Raw genomic sequence first — 20,054 nt, forward strand, 5'->3', positions numbered from 1 at the left:
GTTCCCCAGCAATCAAGTTATTTTTCTTACAGACAATTACTCTCAAATGTTCTTCTTAAACATGAAGACTTGATTGAGAATTCTGGATTCTACAGTTTTCATGCTTACGTGACACAGCAGCCACAGATTTGGAGGCTGTGGCATGAGGTTGAGTGGGTGGATACAGTGGTGACTAGTTTAATGAGTCACTCACAGAGAGGTTTCGGTGCTGAAAACTGAACCCAGAGCCACACAAGAGGTTCTTAAAGAACATGAGCAATATCNGGTGGATACAGTGGTGACTAGTTTAATGAGTCACTCACAGAGAGGTTTCGGTGCTGAAAACTGAACCCAGAGAGACACACAAGAGGTTCTTAAAGAACATGAGCAATATCGTTTTATGGGAAGAAAACACCTGACCAAAACCAAAGTCTGCAGCATCTCCTCCCTCCCTCAGGAAATCAGAAAGCTGTTCTATCCCATGATCAAATAGTTACGAATATAGATTAATATTTCAGTTTGGAACTAGAATACATTTTCAAATTAAACGCAATTGTTTTGGTGACAGTTTACATTTAGTGCCCCCCCATACTTCCTCCCTTCTTATCCTCATGATTTTTCCATGTAACTTGCAGTTCATCCCACAAAGCGGACTGATTTATTTTCTTCCTCCGGCTATGAGTTCAGTCATGAGATGTATTTTGGCCAACAGAATGAGGCAGAGTTAACAGTGCACCAATTGCAAGGGTAGGAAATGTTATATGTTCTTATTTTCTGTCTGGTGCTCCTGACATTGCCATAAGAAGGCTATGTCTGGGCTAACCCACTAGTCTCAGAAGGATAACAGAAATAGTTGGAACAGAAGTGCCCGGGATAAGCTGCCCCAACTGAGCCCAGATCACGTTTTATAAACCCAGACAACCTGCAAAAACTAGAAAAGCTGACTTTAGATAAACCTTAGCTGACCAAGTTGATGGCTGTTTTAAGACACAATCTGCAGTGCTTTCTTATGCCATAACAGTTATTCAATGCACACTAAAGAGAACAGTCTGTCACATAAGTACAGAAATGAGTTTCTTACAAGCTTGCCTAAATTCTGATTTCACCATCATTATGTGACTATTATTCTAAACTAGGTATCTTTCACAGAATGTCTGCAATCTTTATAAGGAGAAAATATGAACAATAACCTTTTATTATGGAATTCAGTAACAGATTATTTGCTCAAAAATAATATAAGATCAACTTAGACTTACTCTGATCTAAATTTATATTTCATTACAAAGTAATTTATCAGTAAAATTAATTTTCAGAATCATGCCTTTGAAGTGCTGGCAAGGACCTAAATTTGTTTCTGACTCTCCAAATGCAGACAGTATATCATGGTGGTTAAGAGAGTAGAATTGCTCATAAAATCAACGTTGGAATGATGGTTACCAGGGGTTGATGGGAGGGGGAAATGGGGAGTTGTTAATCAACAGGCATACAGTTTCCATTAAATAAGATAAATAAGCCCTATAGATCTCCTTTACAACATTGCATATATAGACAGTCAACAATAACTTATTATACACTTAAAATTTGTTAAGAGGATAGATACCAAGTGCTCTTATCACAATAAAAACAAGACAGAGAGAGAAAGAGAGAAGAATTATAATCACACAATTGTGGATATAAGCCCAAACATGCTACTCATTGGCTATTGATCCTTGGAAAGTAATTAAGATTTTCTGAGCTTCACTTTTTTTTATTGTAAAGAAAAATATTAACAATAGTATTTAATAGTTCATGTAGTGCACATACAGCACTTAGCCTACGATGTGGCAAATAAAAATGAGCATTATTTGCAAAGAAAGTTTAAATTAAATTCATTAACGTTGTGGTGTTTATCTTTATTTTCCATACTATCTTTTAAAAAGTAATTGTCATAAATATGCATGAGATGAGATCGGCTTAAGGAATGAAGCAGTTCAGCAAGAGTCCCCAAAGTTGAAGAAAGAGTCAGCTAAAAGTTACTAAGAAAGCACGCTCAAGACGGCCTGGTGTGACTCGCCAGGAAAGTCATGGATCTCAGGAGCACTCATGAGCAGTAACCAGAAGGAGGGAAAAAGTGGGACTAGAGAGTGAAACTCATACAAACTATAAGACTCCACATTGTCACTGGTGACAAAAATAAACAACAGATTTGTGAAAGGCATTATGTACCCAAAATCTTAAAGTGTACTGTCTTTGCCCAACCACTCCATTTCAAGGAATTCTTCCAAAAATAGCAATGTGTACTATATGTGTACACACATTGCAGTGTACATACACAATAAATATGTGTACAAAGATGTTTATACAAGGAAGTGCATTGCTGCACTGCTAATAACCATGGAAATGGAAAGCACACATTTATCAAAAAAGGAATATTTAAGTGAATTATAGAATATGTACACTATAGGGGCACCTATGTGGCTCAGTTGGTTAAGCATCCAATTCATGATTTTGGCTCAGGTCATGATCTCAGGGATGTGAGATCGAGTCGCATGTGAGGCTCTGCAATGGGCATGGAATCTGCTTAAGATTCTCTCTCTCCTTCTGCCTCTGCCCCTCCCCCCATCACACACACATGCTTTCTTCCTCTCTCTAAAAAAAGAAAAAGGAAAACAATATGAACACTATACATCTATTAAGATGTGTAACTATTAACCACATACATATTTAATGCATATATATTATGAATGTTGTGTGTATATGTAGTATGTTTCTATACATATACATAGTATATATATGTGTGTGTATAGTATAATGCCAACATGTGTATTTCCCTTAATATGTTGTTAAAGGAAAATTACAAAATAACATTTAATATGGTTCTGACTATGAGACATGGTGTGTGTGTGTGTGTGTGTGTACATGTGAATACACACACAGAAGAAAATGTTTAAAACTGTCTCTGATTTATAGGCATTTATTTAGCTTATTTTTATTATTATATGTTTATCTGCTTTTCTTTATAATTAGGCTAAAATAATCTTAGAATTGTCATTATCAGAAAAAAATCACAATAAACTATTTCAAATATATTTAGGAGTGTTAGACTTACATGTAAAAATTGAAAAAAGGAAGCTCCCAATAACATCATTGGCCTAGAATTGGTAACAGGTATTTCTGTAGCCATGTGATACTACATGTATTTGGTGGGATCCATTGTTTTTAGAGTGCATGACTGCCAGCATGTGGGGAATCAGAGAGCTTTCCTTGTGTTTGTGAGGTAGATATAGCTGGACTGACCATTCTGTCACAGCATTTGCACACGACAGAGCCATATGCACTATGGCTCATTGTCTGCAATCCTGGGGAGAGATGTAAATGTTTGGAAAATGGACTGGTACTTTAAAATGGGCAATATCAGGAGAAAAGTAACGTTATTAAGGACATTAAGTATGACAATCGTTCTATTGTGCACGATGATAATTTGCTCATCCTTCCACTAACCGTATGCAATGACAGCTTCCATTCATGAAAACTTCCTCATTATCAGAGCTGTACAGAGCATTTTGGGGCACTCCTTCACCGAATCCACCCCTCAACCCGGCGTGGTATTTTTAGCCCTGGTCTCTGCTATTCATCCTTACAGACAGAACTTTTTGACATGTGAAGACATCTCAGGGCAGTAGGAAAAGTTTCCATACAAAGTGGGGAACTAATTCAACTTCAGCTGTGACTTGACAAATGCTCTAGTCCCATTGGGAGGAGCCTTGTGTTCTTAGTGATCAATCTCCTCCAGCTACTCCTGATCAAAAGGCATTTACCTGAGTGTTACCAGTAATAGGTAATGATTCCTTAGGGAATACAATTTATACAAGTCCCCTCAGGCTCATCTGACCACCCACTCCAAAGCCCTCCTCCACAGTCAAAGGAGGATTTCTCCGTTTGAGAACTTCCCAATGATGGTAATTTCAGTCTGACACAGTAATGAGCGCAGATGATATACTTCATCACAGACAATGCCAAATAAAATCTAATTTTCTAATATTTCTGGGTAAATGGAGTTGTTTATAATAATTACAATCCAATTTTATTGATATTCAAAAGCAATCTTAAGTTTCATTTTACAAAGAAACTAAAAAATGCATATGCAGCTAATTTAGACATAAATACATTTTTATATGACTTACAGTATACTTACTTAAAAACTCAAAATGTAAGGGCGCCTGGGTGGCTCAGTCAGTTGAGCATCCGTCCGACTCTTGGTTTCGGCTCAGGTCATGATCTCTGGGTCATGGGATGGAGTCTCCCATCCTGCTCTGGGTTCAGCACGGAGTCTGTTTGAGATTCTCTCCTTCTCCCACTGCCCCTCCCCCAGCTCTCTCTCTCTCTTTCAAATAAAATTAAATGTAAATTGGAAAGACCTATATTTGTTTAATTTCTTCATTCTTCTGAATTCTGACAATTAAAATCCATGACCATGTTTTCATGCATTTGTACTAAGTTCTAAATTTTATAATAGTTAAGAGTTTTGTTATAACTCATGGAGTTAATTTATAACTCTATGGTGAACATCTCCAAAACTTGTCTAACACAATTAAGTACATGCATGCAAGTTGAAGTGTGTTTATGGGAAAAAATACTGTCATCATGAAAAATTATTTTTCAGACTGAATTGTCACCATTGATCAAATTCAAGAGTGAGATTCCACAGAATTGAGGAAATTACTTATGAGAGATTCTGTTCAACACGCACACCACTGGATTCATCTACCAAACATATGAATACAATTGTATCTATTTAAAAGAACAAAGCTTCTACTTGAGGAAGTGGTCTGGTTTTGAAAAATATCCCCCAAATCACCAGCTTATTTCATAACTAGAATGAGGTGACAAAACTGAAGCAGGGAAAAAAAAAAAGAAAAAAGAAAACAACTAAGCTCCATGCTCATCATTAATATGGGAAAACCCATCTAATATTTGTATCCAATAAACTTCAAAGTACTGGTGGCTTTTCTCTTCATATTTTACTGCTGACAGTACTCTCCAATTAGAAACAATTTGTAACAAGTAAGGCAAAAACACTGGCCCTATGACTCACACACAATTGCTAAAAACATAAATTAGATTTGTTTGGCAACTAATTTGTGGTTATTTTGATTCAAATGTTAAAGAATGTAAATGAAATTGAGGGTTTCAGAGTGAGAGTGAATTTAGCATATTAGCCTGTGGAAAAATTGTTTTAATGAACTACAAAACAATATGAGGAATTCCATGGCCGGTTTTATGTGAATTCAGAATATTGAGTCCAACATATATTCCCAAAGAAATGGAACTGATCTTCTGTAATGTATTTCAATTATTTGCTTTATCACAAACTATCATAAAAATGACAGAGTAAATTTAAATAAAAGGATTGGAAAAAAATCATTTTCTTGTCCCACCTGATTTTTCAGCAATCAAAATAAACATTGTTCCAGGTGCTCTGGTGGACACACAAAAAGGTAAATCATATGTGTGGTATGTTTACAATCTAGGCTGGCGGCAAAAGTCAAAGGGACAAAATCTTCAGACAGTGATGCTGGGTTTCAATGTGGGGTGTGGGCTACAGGTACTGTGGTTCAGGAGTGGAAGTTAGAGAGAGTAACAGGAGAGGGCTGTTCAGAGAAGGGGAAGGTTTACCCAAGCTCTGAATTTATGATTGCACCCTGGATGGGCAGTGGAAGGGTGAGACCACTCTGATGGAGATTATGAACAAATTCAGGAAAACGGAATGGATTCGGCACGGGTATTAGTTTTCTACTGCTGCCATGAAGAATTAACAAAAATTTAGTAGCTGAAAACAATACAAATTTATTATCTTACAGTTCTATAGGTCAGAAGCCTGATACCTTGGGTCAGCAGGGCTGAGTTCCTTATTGGATGCCCTAGGGGGGAATCTGTTACCTTGACTTTTCCTGTGTCTAAAGGCCTCTCTCTGGTTCTTGTATAAAGAGCCCTACATTTCAGAATGAGTCACAGGGAAATGAATCCTTCACCTGTGGCCAACTCTCTCTGACTACGGGAAAGGTCCCCTGCTTTTAAGAAGTCAGGTAATTAGACTGGCTTAGGTCCAGGATGATCTTCCCATCTTAAGGCCTTTAACCTTAATAAAATCAGCAAAATTTCTTTTGCCAAGTATGGTAACATATTCACAGGTTCTGAGGATTAGGATGCGGACATTTTGGGGAGCCGTTATTTTCTTATCACATTTTGGGCATAAGATGGGATAATTGCTCTCGTTTCATTTTGTAAAGTTTTCTAACTTTTTTTAAAAATTTTATTTATTTGACAGAGAGAGAGAGAGAGAGCACATGCAACCAGAGAAGCAGGCAGAGGGAGAGGGAGAAGTAGTCTCCCCACTGAGCAGAGTCTGACATGTGGCTTGATGCCAGGATCGTGGGATCATGACCCGAGCCAAAGGCACTTAACGGACTGAGCCACCCAGGTGCCCTAAAGTTCTCTAACTTTAAAATGTTGTTCCTTAAACTTTACATTGGGCTAAGCTCTTCTCAATAAACAGAGGATGATTCTAATTTAAGTGTCAAAGTTGGTTGTATGGTCAGGATGGAGAGAAAAAAAAATCTCAATTTTAATCATTTTCTGATTTTCTTCAAGTCAGTCATGATGTTAACGTACAGAACTTAAGCCCATTTTCATAAGAATATTCCATCATGGAACCCCTACTTCATCCAGGTAATAATACACAATGACCTTGGTAGTGTTTGTTTATAGGGGGCAATAGGCAGACTGCTTTTGTGTTGCCTCTAGTCACCATGATCCCCTTAAGGAGGGGTATGGATATCTTTTAAACAGTCTAATTAAGATGGTTCCCTCTGACATTCATTTAGACCTCAAAACACACAAAAACTTACATGTTCAACAAATTACTAAAAGTATTCAATTCCTGTCTACCATCCTCTCCTATTCTCCTGGTCACACCTACTCAACACAATTCCAGTCTTTGATCTTCTACTAACCTACATTTAGGCCTCATTGCCCTGCTGCAAAATCGGCCCTGTCCAGCATACGATGGCCCCCCTTTCCTTGTTCAAGCCCAATTATGACAGAAAAGAGTAAGAAGATATCTCTAAAAAGCAAAAGTTAAAATTTGAATCTTATTTACAAATACAGTTGTTGGATATTTTGAGGTTATTTATGCAAGGTCTTAAAAGTTGGTCAGGGAATTTTGCCTTAATGGGGTAACTCAATATAAGAAAGTTCAAGACTTAAGTGATATTTTAGGAAAATTGTTTGGGTATATCTGCTAAACAAATAAGAATTGGGCAGGCGCAGATAAAAAGCCATTTATGAGGTCTATATAGTACTTGAATAATCAAGATTACATCAATTTAAATAAATGGATGAAGAAGATGTGGTATACAAACACACACACACACACAAAATATTATTCAGTGATAAAATATGAGGAAATCCTACCGTTTGCAACAACATGGATGGTCACTGAAGGCATTATGCTACGTGAAATAAGCCAAAGAGAGAAGACAAATAGTGTACGATCTTGCTTATATATTGAATTAAAAAAAAATAACTCATAGAAAGAGAACAGACTTAACGGTTACCAGATGAGGAGAGTGGAAGTAAAGGGAATTGGAGGAAAGTGGTCAAAAGGTACAAGCATCCAGTTATAAGATAAATAAGTACTAGGCAATAATGTGCAACGTGATGACTAGAGTTAACACTGTTGCATTATACACAGGAAAGTTTTGTTAACAGATGAAATCCTAAGAGTTCTCATCACAAGGAGAAATTCCTTTCCCTTTTCTTTTTCTTTCCTTTTGCTTTTATTTAAATTTATATCTATATGAGAAGAGGGATGTTAGCTGAACTGATGGTGGTAATCATTTTACAATATATGTAAACCAAACCAACATTCTGTATGCCTTAAACCCTTACAGTGATGTATGTTAATTATTTCTCAATAAAACTGAAAAAACCCTTGTTCTACATATAAAATTATTAATTTGAAAAATGAACTTGAAAAATTCAAGTTGTTACATACTTAAGAAATTGGAAAAATATGAACAATCCAATCATGTTAGGTCAATGCATTTCTCTGCTAGAAAATATTAAATAGGTAAGATAAAATATAATTGAATATTCCCACAGCATAACCAATTTTTATACTTCACTAGATGGAAAATTCAAAAGGGGATTATTGGTTATAAAGATAAAATGAAAGGATTGTTAAGTTATCTTTACCTAGAAGAAAACTTCCAAGTACAGTAAATATGAAAAAAATATAGTTCACTTCCAATTACACACTGCTATATTAATATTTTTTAAATTACCTTTTAACATTTTATGTTATCATTACGGCTACAGCAAACCTATGCTAGTGAAAGGGAGAATTTAATTACTGATGCAGATAATTCTAGTTCTTAGGACCTATTACTTACCCTAACAAGAGGCCTAATTATGATGTATTCAAATGAGCCTTCCACTGTGATCAACACAACAGACAGCCATTTAACCTTTTATGGTATCGTTAAGGTTGTAACTAGTACATAAAACAAAACACTGAGAAAATATCTAGTAAGTTAATTCTTCCCATGCTAATCAGTACATTCCTGAACAGTTACTACTATGAGTGAGATTAAAAGATTTTGTATCTAAACCTGCTTTAGATTCGATCAATTTAGAGAGAAAACTTTGGTAAATTTACCTCTTTATTGACCTAGTTTATCAAGCTCTTGAAACTTTAGGAATAACAGTAGCATTTTAAACATCTTAGTATTAGACATTATCATGAATTATTTAAAAAATAAGTCCCCCTTTTTGCCTGGACCTCACAGAGGTTTGGCAAAAGAACAAGCTCATTCCCTTCTATGTCAGTCAATTTAGAATGTTTGGAGACTTCATTAATCATTTCTTGGAGGGTACTTATAGGACACAACTGTCTCAATTACAAATAGGGTCATATGAAAGTTAATGAGTCCTTTAAATAACTCACTGGTTCCTTGTTCCATTTATTTTTGCTAAGATGTTAGGGCAGGGATCATTTTTCTGTGACATTGGGAAATGAAAGATAATTGTCATCTGCAGGTTTCACACTATTTTTGATTTGTTATTAAGTGCTAAATTTTATTTTAGTTCTCTGTATTCCAGAATTCTAATCATAGGAAATAATTCTAGGTTCGTAACTTCTTTGTGCAGCAACCCAGTGATCCAGGCTGCTTCAATCATGTGACTATTATCTCAACACAAGTCTTTGTTGTTGCCAAGTTAGGGAAAGAAAGAGATTAGAAAATCAAAGCCAAAGTATTCTAGCTTGAAAGATAATGTGTCACTTCTATTCACCTTTCACTGATGAAGACTAGTTCTTGGCTCCACCTAACCTTGGAGCAAGGAAATGTAGAAGAATAATGGAATATGTGGAGAGTATTATTTAAGAACTGTCTCTGTTAACCCATATCATTTGTTCCCACTAATGTGGAAAGAAATACACTGAACTGCTTTCCAAGAGAGATAACTCACAGGTCCAATCCAGTCTCTGCTTCCAGCACACCCAAACCTCTGGCTGATAGGTGAGAGTTTCTTTGTCAGGTTCAGATGTCACTACTCTTGTTTGAAACTTAAACTAAAAAGACAAGTTAAGGGAGCCTCTCTGCAAATGTACATACACATACATGAACACTCAATTATAAATGATAATGAATAATAATAATAATAATAATAATAATAATGACAGTGGCAGAATCGAAGCAGAATAGATACCATTTAGAAAGGACAAGACACACGGCAGTCACTAGTCATAGATATTTGGCCCCTGTGAGCAGGCATTGTTAGTGGTCCTAAACTGGGGTTGGGGAACGAAGAATGTTTCTCCATCAGGTTTAGATTCTTTCTGGGAGCCTCCAGGGAGTGCACTGTTTTCTGTGCCACCTAATTTCATCTTTAAGGATGCTTTGCCTTTCCCATTATACTTATTTCCATCAGAAGTGGAATGGGGGGAATATCCTCTACTTGGAGTCTGAGGAGCTTTCCCAGCAAGCTTCCTGTTCAAAGAAAGTTTGGGAACTTTGAGTCATTTCAAGTAAAAGTCTTTTTATTTGGGGGGGGGGTCTAAACTCATAGTTTCTTTACCAGTAGAACTTATAAATACCCAGTAGATTTTAATTCCAATCTTCTCCATATACTTAGAACATACCCTGCGCTTTTCTCCCTTGTACATTTTTTTTAAAGATTTTATGNTACCAGTAGAACTTATAAATACCCAGTAGATTTTAATTCCAATCTTCTCCATATACTTAGAACATACCCTGCCCTTTTCTCCCTTGTACATTTTTTTTAAAGATTTTATTTTATTTATTTGACAGGGAGAGAGACAGCCAGCGAGAGAGGGAACACAAGCAGGGGGAGTGGGAGAGGAATAAGCAGGCTCCCAGCAGAAGAGCCTGACGTGGGGCTCGATCCCTGAACTCTGGGATTACGCCCTGAGCCGAAGGCAGACGCTTAACGACTGAGCCACTCAGGCGCCCCTCTCCCTTGTACATTTCTACTCTTTCATTCCATTATTCATTCTCTGTATGTAACAGGGTTACACAGAAGCTGTCTGAATTTCTGAGCAAAGCCACACTCTTAATCTGTTCTTTACTTGAGTCTTTTTGCCAAATTATTGAGTTACACATTCTTAACTTGTTTTTTGCTTTGAGGCAATTTAATCAGTTGGTCGTTTATTACCGGACATGTATCTATAAAGATTTTTGCACTCATCACTTATTAGGACATGAAGTAATTGTTTCACCAGCACTGAAAGGCCCTGTATTAGAGTCTCGCTACCCTTCTACTTCCGCTAGCAAAGTAGCCAATTCTAATCTGAGTTCATTTATTTCTTACTATGCCTTGGCTAATAGAGTTAATAGCAAATCATATACATTATTAACATCCTGCTTTCAAACCAAAGTCACAAGTTTGTCAGGTACACGAGCTGCTACTGACATTATTCCAATATTTTGCTTTTATACGAAAGGAATCTCCATCTTTCAAAAGACTCTGTTAGTTCTCCCTCTGCTCACCCATCACTGAATCACGAGGCTGATAATTAGGTTTTTCTAGACATCATCTCACTTTTGGTACCAATTTCTACAATAATCAACATCAGCTAGGTAAGACAGACAAAATACATAGGCTAGATTAGATAGAAACAAACAATGCCTATATTTGTGTTCAATAAAGCAAAGGCTCATATCTGATTTATTCTGAATCCAATACATATTTGAGCAATTCTTTGGGTACTGCTCTCCTTGAAGCAAAACAGTAATCCACAGGGTTTCAATGTTTTGTGTCCACAATACAAGGACTGTAAGGTGCTCAACACAGGAAGAGACAGACTGAAGAGTGATGCCTGAGAATTTCATAATTTTAGCCCAGAAATGAGTTGCATGATATGTCTTCTCACATGTTATTCTCCAAACCAGTCTTGTGGTTCAAAATAAGTATAAGAGTACATGTAAATGTAGGGGAGAAAATGGAATATTTTCTGTACAAAAAGTGAAATTTCGCACACTGCCACAAGAGAGGAGACAACCCCAATCCCATTGTGGAGAAATAACATTGTAGAACTTTTAAAATAGAACTTTCTGGGGGTGTCTGGGTGGCTCAATGGGTTAAGCATCTAACTCTTGGTTTCAGCTCAGGTCATGATCTCAGGGTTGTGAGATCGAACCCCACATGGGGCTCCACACTGCTGGATGTGGAACCTGCTTGGGATTCTCTCTCTCTCTCCCTCAGCCCCTCCCCCTGCTCATGCCTCTCTCTCAAATAAGTAAGTAAATAAAATAAATAAATAAATAAATAAATAAATAAATAATAAGATAGAAGTTTCTGTAGCTAACGCCATCTCAAATGGGGGGAAAAACAGGCAGTATATTCTAATGGTTAAGAATGTGGGTTCTTTTTATTTATTTATTTATTTTAAGACAATCCTGACTTATTAGCTCTTGTGATTTTGGGCCTAGAGAAGTTAAATGAGATAATTTGTATAAAATACTAGATGTACTTCATACATCTATGAAGTATTTAATGGTTATTAGCTTTAATTGGGAAACACAGTCTATTTGTGATTTTTCCACTTCCATACAAATAATATATATACAAAACATAGATATTTAATCTACAAGTTTCTGCTAATATTAAAAAATCATATTAGTGGAACTTTCTCAGAGATCTAATTCTTTTGCTGCTAGAAAAAAAATAAAGCTAAGTTTTTGCTTGAGAACTTCCCACTTAACCAGCTTTCATAGAATTAATTTTAAGGTCTGAAAATTAGAACACATGAGTAAACTAATAAAGTGGAGGAAGAAGATGGTCATGAAGAGGTGAAAGGGTTAGGAGAAGGACAGAGTACATTTAATGACTGAAAACATTTAATTTTGTCTCAGCCAAACCCTAACTGCTGTTAATTAAAAGACACACTTGCCTCCACCATTTTATTTTAGTACCTGCAATATTATTCTGTTTAAACTCTTTACATTGGAAACTGTTGACCAAATGATACAAAGAATTCTGCTCTAATCAGAGAAAATGAGTTTTGACTTTGAATCTGATCTGTAGTCTGGCTCTTTTATAGCTGTCTTGACTTCTAAAGAAACAGAGCTCTTTAAAAACAGAATCTGCTAGAATGTAGACACGTCTGACATATTAAAACTCTGTTTGTTTGATCTTACCAAACAATTTGAATGTATATCAACAGAAAAAAAAGCTCACATCTGCCATAAGAGGCATGTTTACAATCATTTTAATGATACCATTAGATGTTGCTCTTCAGGGCTCGCTATTTCAGGCTGTTACATAAAAACCATGTGAGATAAGTATACCACCTGTGCACAATGGAAATAACCTCATTAAATGAATCATGGTAAATACAGATAGAAGATAGAACTCAATTCATTCCCTATGTTGAAATATGACCTTAAAAACAAAGGATTTTCTTGTGGTAGAGTATAGCTTTGCTCTACACCAGGACAAAATACCCAAAAAACAAAAACCCACCACCACCATCACCAACAAAAAACAATGAACAGGCTTTTCCTGATCTCAAAACATTTTAATTTCAATGTCTCTGGAAAAGCCTCTTAGTTGACAGGTGGGTTCTTAGCTCACGTAAGAAACCTGAGCTTAAAAAGCTTTTCCAAAACATTTACCTGGTTCTTAAGCTGTCTTGGATTTAGATGTTTTCAGGGAAGTTGGTAGTTAAGTAACCATAACCTTACTGCTTCTATACTTCTCTTTAAAAAGGGGTGGAAATTGTTGTGTGCCTTTTGAAGACTAAAAGAATTAAAAGATAATTCCTCCTGAATCTGTACTGTTTTTAAGCACATTTTCTTTCATGTTTTTAGGCCAAAGGTCGTTTGAGTGTACTGTCGATTATGCTTAAAGGCACCATGGAATAGATTCTAGACAATTTCTTTGGTTTAATTTCCAATATTTAAATTTTATACACCGACCTGTATCTTCAGATGACCAAACCATAGAATTCTTACTCTTTATCCAACTTTTTATAACAATAGGAAATATGAAGTAAAACTGAATATTCTTTCATCTCTTCTCTGTGGGCTGAAATGATACTAATCCCTAGGAATGGAGGCACAAATAAGAGAAACATACTGAAGTTTCTAGTAGCCAGGAGGTTACTAGAGGGATACAGCATCTGAGGAATATTTAGCTTCCGATAAGAGGCCCAGGACTTTCCCTGAAGTGCCATTGTATCATCCGAAGAAAACTTCCCAACTTGTTCTCTTCTCCCAAGGTTTACATAGAGACAAATCTTCATTATTATGATTAAGAAAATAAAAGTGTGAAAGTTAATTGGAATACCTCCTTACTGTTATGATCCCGGATAGCAATCTGAGGTACCAAAATCAAAATCACCATTTATAATTACAAAGGAACAAATTACAAGGAACACTTTACAAAAAGGAGATATAATGAGGAGAAAGAAGTAAGACTCAGGACCCCGATTCTGTTTCACATTGTGGGGATTAGACAGATCGGTGGTGAAGTTCTCTGCAAAGAAAGCTACTTTCTGTCTGTCAGACACCAAATCAAGTGAAGAAAAAAAACACACTGCAGAAGTTTTCTTGATTAGATAAAATAGGATCAAAGCTTATTTTGGCTTTGACTTTCCAGTTATGTTGGAAGTGCTCCACTCTGGTAGAAAATTGCTGAAGTGAATCTAATCTCTCTGTGTCTCTCCCCACGTGCCAATGTGATGTGCTCTCTGATTTCTCTATCCACTGTTTACAGAAGGAAGGGCCTATTTTGCTAGTCTGAAGTATGTAATGATGCGCCCTGAGAGTGCATTTGGCTTTCCTGTCTATGCAGCTTTTATGGTTTCATTTCCCCCTTTTGATTTTCAAGTATGTAATTGTGTAACTCAACGGTGCACACCTGGCCTCTGAGTAGTCTAGCCCAGGCTGGTAAGAAAACAATTCACAAATCTCCAAACTCTTGGCGACATTAATATGTCAAATTTAATAAAACTGTACAGAGTTCCTAAACATACCTGCTGAATACAGATTGGAGATACCCTTCCTATGCATAACGTAAGATGCATTGTTTAGCTAAGTAATTCTGCTTTGAAACTTGAAAGTAGTCACCATGGTAAAGAAAAAAAATTGGGCACGCTTGAATGAAACTGTATTCCACCTATTTTCCTGTTGCCAGATGCCAACAACAATATTAGTAACTTGTATGGGATCAGGATGAAGGAATGTTTATGCTTTAAACAGAACTGATATAATTGTATGTATATGAAACCTTTTAAACCAAAAGAGATGGAAAGAGAAAGAAAGAAAGAAAGGAAATACTTAAAATACATTCAAGGACACTCAATAATTGATATAATTGGACACTGCCTATACAAGGTGAGATGAAAAAGACACAGGTGATTTCTTAATCCTTTTGTTCATCCTATTCTCTATGTTGACATATTAAACTCAGGTTATCACGATTATTTTGTACCAGAGTAACAGCCAGAAACATTACCTGCATAAAGTAAACTATAAATAAATAAAACACTTAAATAGATTATAGTATTGCTGAGACACTTTACATTTATAAGGCAAGTGCAGCCACTGATTGTCTTGAGGTAACACTGAGACTTGCCATTGCGGTAGGAATCCTCCTGCACGTCTGACAGAACAAGATTTTTTTTTATTGATACTTTTCATATATTGAGCTAACTGAAAAAAACTTGTGGTATTCAAGAATTGCTATCATCGTAACAGTTGGGAACCAATTCCTGGGTCAATTTCAGTGACGTTTAGAGTATTAACTCCTTTACTACTAGAAATAAAAAAATGGTCCTTCTAGTCACAAACACAGCCTATAAGAATGCTATCCAGTTTTCAGTTGTTTTCTCCCTTTTCTCCCTGAGGTGCTACTTGACTCAGCATACTCGGCAGTTAAGATAACAGTTAAGTAGAAAGACATTCCAATGCAGAGGTATTGCATCATCTAAGGTTTCTAACCATCAGTAAGTGCCAATATTTATCTTAAACAGAGCCACAAAAGTGGGTTGATGCCTGAGCCTCTAAAGGTGGTATTATTTTGTGTAAGAAGATGAAGAAGAACCAGCAACCTGATTTTTAGATACTCCTGATTTTAGACACTCTTGTGAAGATTTGGTGAAACTTGTTCTCAAACTGTTGCTTGAACCACTTTGGGATGTAGACAACGTGCTGGCAAAGGCTGAACTGCTGCTGGTGGACAGAGTAGTTAAAATTCTGAATGTTGGCCTGTGTTTACTCTTCGAAGTCAGGCACTCTCTGCCTGTGGCTGGCAATCTGGCCTTAGAGTTCACCCTCATAATTTGGAGCTTGACAGGGTTAGAAAAGCCAACATCTGTTTGCCTACTTGAAGCTCCTGTAAGTGCCAGCATGCATGCACATGGGTCTTACTGGGAGATACAGGAAGCAGGTGCCTCACACTCTTCCCAGAACCTTTCCTCAAGGGGACAAACCCTCTAGTAGAAACTCAAGTGCAAGCTATGCCTACTCGTAGTTTCAAGATTATGTTTAAACAATTAATTTTGACCACAGTTACAGAAGCATGGAATTGATTAAAAGCAAATAGATTAGAACTAAAACTTGAGGGAAATACGCCACTAATAAAATAATATATCTGGCTTGGAAACATATGTGGAAATCTCTGGGCCACCAAACTATCACCAAGGGGAAGAAGGATACTAATACAGTGGCTGCACCAGGAGAAACATCTTTCCCAACATTCAATTCAGATGTGGATTGAAAGGAAAACAAAAAGAAAAGTTCCTCTCTCAGTAACAGATCTAATGATTTTGTAACAAAAATGAGGACAGAGTGATTGGCTAATCAGAAAGCTTACTTCACTGACAGGACAGGATTTCCTGCCTTTACTATATAACAGGTTAAGACACATGATCTCAATAGCAACTGATGTGTGTTTCCAATAGTTCACATTTAATAAATTTTTTTAAGGAATCTCTTATGCCCAGCATCGGGCTCGAACTCACAACCCCAAGGTCAAGAGTCCCATGTTCTACTGACTGAGTCAGCCTGGCACACCCAATTGTTCACATTTAAAATGAAAAAAAAAATAAGTTATCACATTTCTTCTCCACAATTGTCTATTGTGTGTGTTAAAGGCAAATGCCTTCTGCTTTAATTCAGAATCTCTAAATCATGAGTAGTCACATCAAACCTGTCAGAGAGTAATGCGTATTACTTAGGTATTGTAGTAAAAGAGTCATATGCAATAAAGGGATGAGTCTTTGGGGTGGTTTCCTTTGTGAGGGAGGTGATTATCTTCCGTGTAAAACGGGTATGGATGTTGAACAGTCATTGATGGAACTATGATAGATACCGTTAGTTTGTGTCCCACCTTCCAATCCCAACTTCCTCCCCCTTGCCAACTCCCAAAAGATTCTCATTCTTCTAGTCTTTCTTGAAGCCAGAAATAGCCATGGGTCCCATGTCTGACTAAAGCAACCTAAAAATAATTTTACTGGGGTCTTGTTTGAAAGACAATTTGCTGAAAAGAAATAGGCAGAAGAAAATAACTGGCTAGTATCACTCCTTGCCCTTTGTCTCTGCCTTACAAATGGGATTCCTTGGACTATGGAAACCATCTGTAGCTGAGACACAAGAATAATCAGGACAAATAATCAACATACTAAGAATCACAAAATAGTTTTGTTTGTAATATGATTTACTTGCTGGATGATCCATGAAACATAAAATCTACCTCTAGGCATTTTTTCAAATAAACAAATGACATTATATTGTGTAGTCAGCATTGATCCTTTTTTTTTTTTCGTTCCTTACAGGTTTTTGCTGTTGTTGTTGTTCCTTACAGTTTAAAACATTTTTAACTGATTAAGTGCTAAGAGATTATTAACTCAGTCTTACCCCTATATGCATCATGCAATTTGGGAAATTAGGAATTTCTAGACTCTCATGTTAAGAAAGAACTTCATATGGAATCAACAGTTCACAGCACTCCGTGCATTATTTGCTAATCTTTAACGAATAGTTCAGGTAAAACTGGAATGTTATTTCTGTGGTGTAATTCATAGGATCCCAGTTTTCTATAGAATTCTAGAAGCTGACTTCACAAATATGTTACATCAACATTAATTTGTTTTTTGCATCAGTTCTAACAAAGGGCTCAGAATCACACGAAAGCTGAGAGGTGACTGAAACAACAAATAGAAAACTTAAAAACTAAAACCTACACCTTTAATATATAGAAAAGCAACATTCACATATAATAAAAGAAGGCATATGTAATCAGAGTTTTGAAAATAGCACAAACAGAATTTCTATTGGCAGCAATCAACAGACAAAACTGCAAATGGATCTCAAAATGAAAACAAATGAAAGCTATATAAAATGTAACAAGTATCTTTTTAAATGTCTTTTGATGGTAAAATAAATATAAAAATCTACAGAGGCTCAAAAAACAATAAAAGTGGAACCCTAGGACCTAGGTGCACTTAAAAGCCACTTTTTAACCTTACAATGATGCACCAAATCCAGGGGATTTTGAATGTCCATTTTGAGGGCTGTTCAGGGTACACAAGATGTAAGACAAATCCTTGGGTATGCTTAGAGTAGATGGTGGGAGACTGCTCTACAAACTTAGGTTCCTAAAAGATGGCACCTGCAATAAACCCACAGGAAAAGGGACAGCAAATAAACTTCCTTACATCCCTGGTATTGTGGGAAGGGGAAAAATATCCTTCGAGAATTTATCACCATAATCTGGTCTTCATGTAGATTTTCTCTTCAACTTTACACCATTTATTCAGTGGGGGGATCCTCCAAGCAACTGACAGAGGTAAATGTAAAACATACACTAAAGAATCTTAACTTCAATTCAGAGCTCATAGACACGGATAAAAGCCAAGGGGAGAAATGTACCACAAGTGAAAACTAGCACAAGGATACTTGCAGAGATACCATGTGTTAGATGTAAAAGACAGAAATTTAAACAAGCATATTTTATACATTTCAGGGGAAAAAAAGTAAGTTTGAAAATTTGAGTGAGGATCAAGAGACTTTATAAAGTCTGTGGAGATTTTAAAAAGAATATAATCAAAGTTTTAGACATGAAGAAAGTAAAGTGAAAAATTCAGCGCATCCAAGTGGAAGGGAAAACTGGAAAATAAAGCTAAAGAAAATATTGATGAGTCAGTCAGAGAGGAGTTAAATTACAGCAACCTAGTATGAGACACAGTAGATGAACTGAAGAAGGCTGATATATGTCTAACTGACATTCCAGAGTAAAAATAAAAATAGGTAAAAGGCAATATTTGAAAAGAAAAATTAATATAATCATGAATTTTTAGATATACTTATGAAGTTGTAAATATAAATCTATAAATGAAAGACATCCAAGTTTTTATTCTGGGAGAGTAAGAAATTACAGGGTTAATGGAAAAAATTATGAGCAAGGTACAGCAATATAATGCATAATAGTCCTACACTAGTAATTATAATCATATAAAATAGTAAAAGAATCTCAAAGACCACAAAAAAACAAAACAAAACAAAATAAAACAAAACCTAGAAATGGCAAGAGAGAAAAGACGTATCCCTTGTAAAGGAATGGCAGTAGACTGGCATCTCAACAGCAATAATGGAAGTTGGAGGCACTATAACAATTTTCAATATTGAAAGAAAATAACTGTTTAACTTAAAATTCTATACCTAGAACTACTTTCTTTCAAGAAGCAGGTGAAAAAAAATTGTTTTCCAGAGAACAAAACATGAAGAAATTAACCTACCATCAACTGACTCTCATTAAGCAAACTTCCAAAGGCTGGTGTATATGTAGCTGGAACACATTCCTGGTTGAAGGTTTGACAGGTAAGAAGAAATCATAAAAAAACAATAAAAGTTTTATTTCTCTCTTTTCTATCTGTATATTCTTTATTTTATTTTCTTGCCTTAGAGAGGTTATCTTGGACCCACACTTTTATCCTGTTTCCTTTTCAAGGCATTATTTACTTCATCAGGTATGAAATAAGGTCAAAATTCTTAGTAGGATACTAATAGTTAATAAATAAGTAGCATGTGTTAATTTTTTGATCATGCCTTTGTTGATGATTGTGATGACACCTTTATATCACAGTCCAACATAAGGTAACAAAAGGTGTAGGACTTCATGTTCTGTGTCCAGTTTGTTACATAAAGGACAATATGACATATATAGTCTTTTGCAAAAGAAAACCCCACAAAAATGTGATGGCTATTGTTTGAGATTTCAAAATCTTGATTTACATTTCCAAGTTTGTAATGAAAGTTTTTAAAGGCGTACTAAAACACCAGGCCAGAAATTAAAAATGATACAGAGTCACAGCATTCCTATATGCTTATAACATCAAATGATAGTCTACTTTTATCTTGTTACTTCAATTGTCTAGTTCCAATTAAATGTATAATATACAGAAATATGAAGTGTGTGAAAAGTATCAGCTGCTCAATAAACATTTATTGAGTTTNATCAAATGATAGTCTACTTTTATCTTGTTACTTCAATTGTCTAGTTCCAATTAA

The 20,054-nt window shown here is 35.9% G+C and overlaps 1 protein-coding gene across 1 annotated transcript in view; it reads right to left on the reverse strand.

Annotated features, from left to right (window-relative positions):
- The window catches only part of SEMA3A (semaphorin 3A), a 455,650-nt gene that overhangs the window by 373,656 nt on the left and 61,940 nt on the right, over nucleotides 1-20,054 (reverse strand). The window lies entirely within an intron of this gene.

Source organism: Ailuropoda melanoleuca, chromosome 1 (genome assembly GCF_002007445.2).
Source record: "Ailuropoda melanoleuca isolate Jingjing chromosome 1, ASM200744v2, whole genome shotgun sequence".
Lineage (NCBI taxonomy): Eukaryota > Metazoa > Chordata > Mammalia > Carnivora > Ursidae > Ailuropoda > Ailuropoda melanoleuca.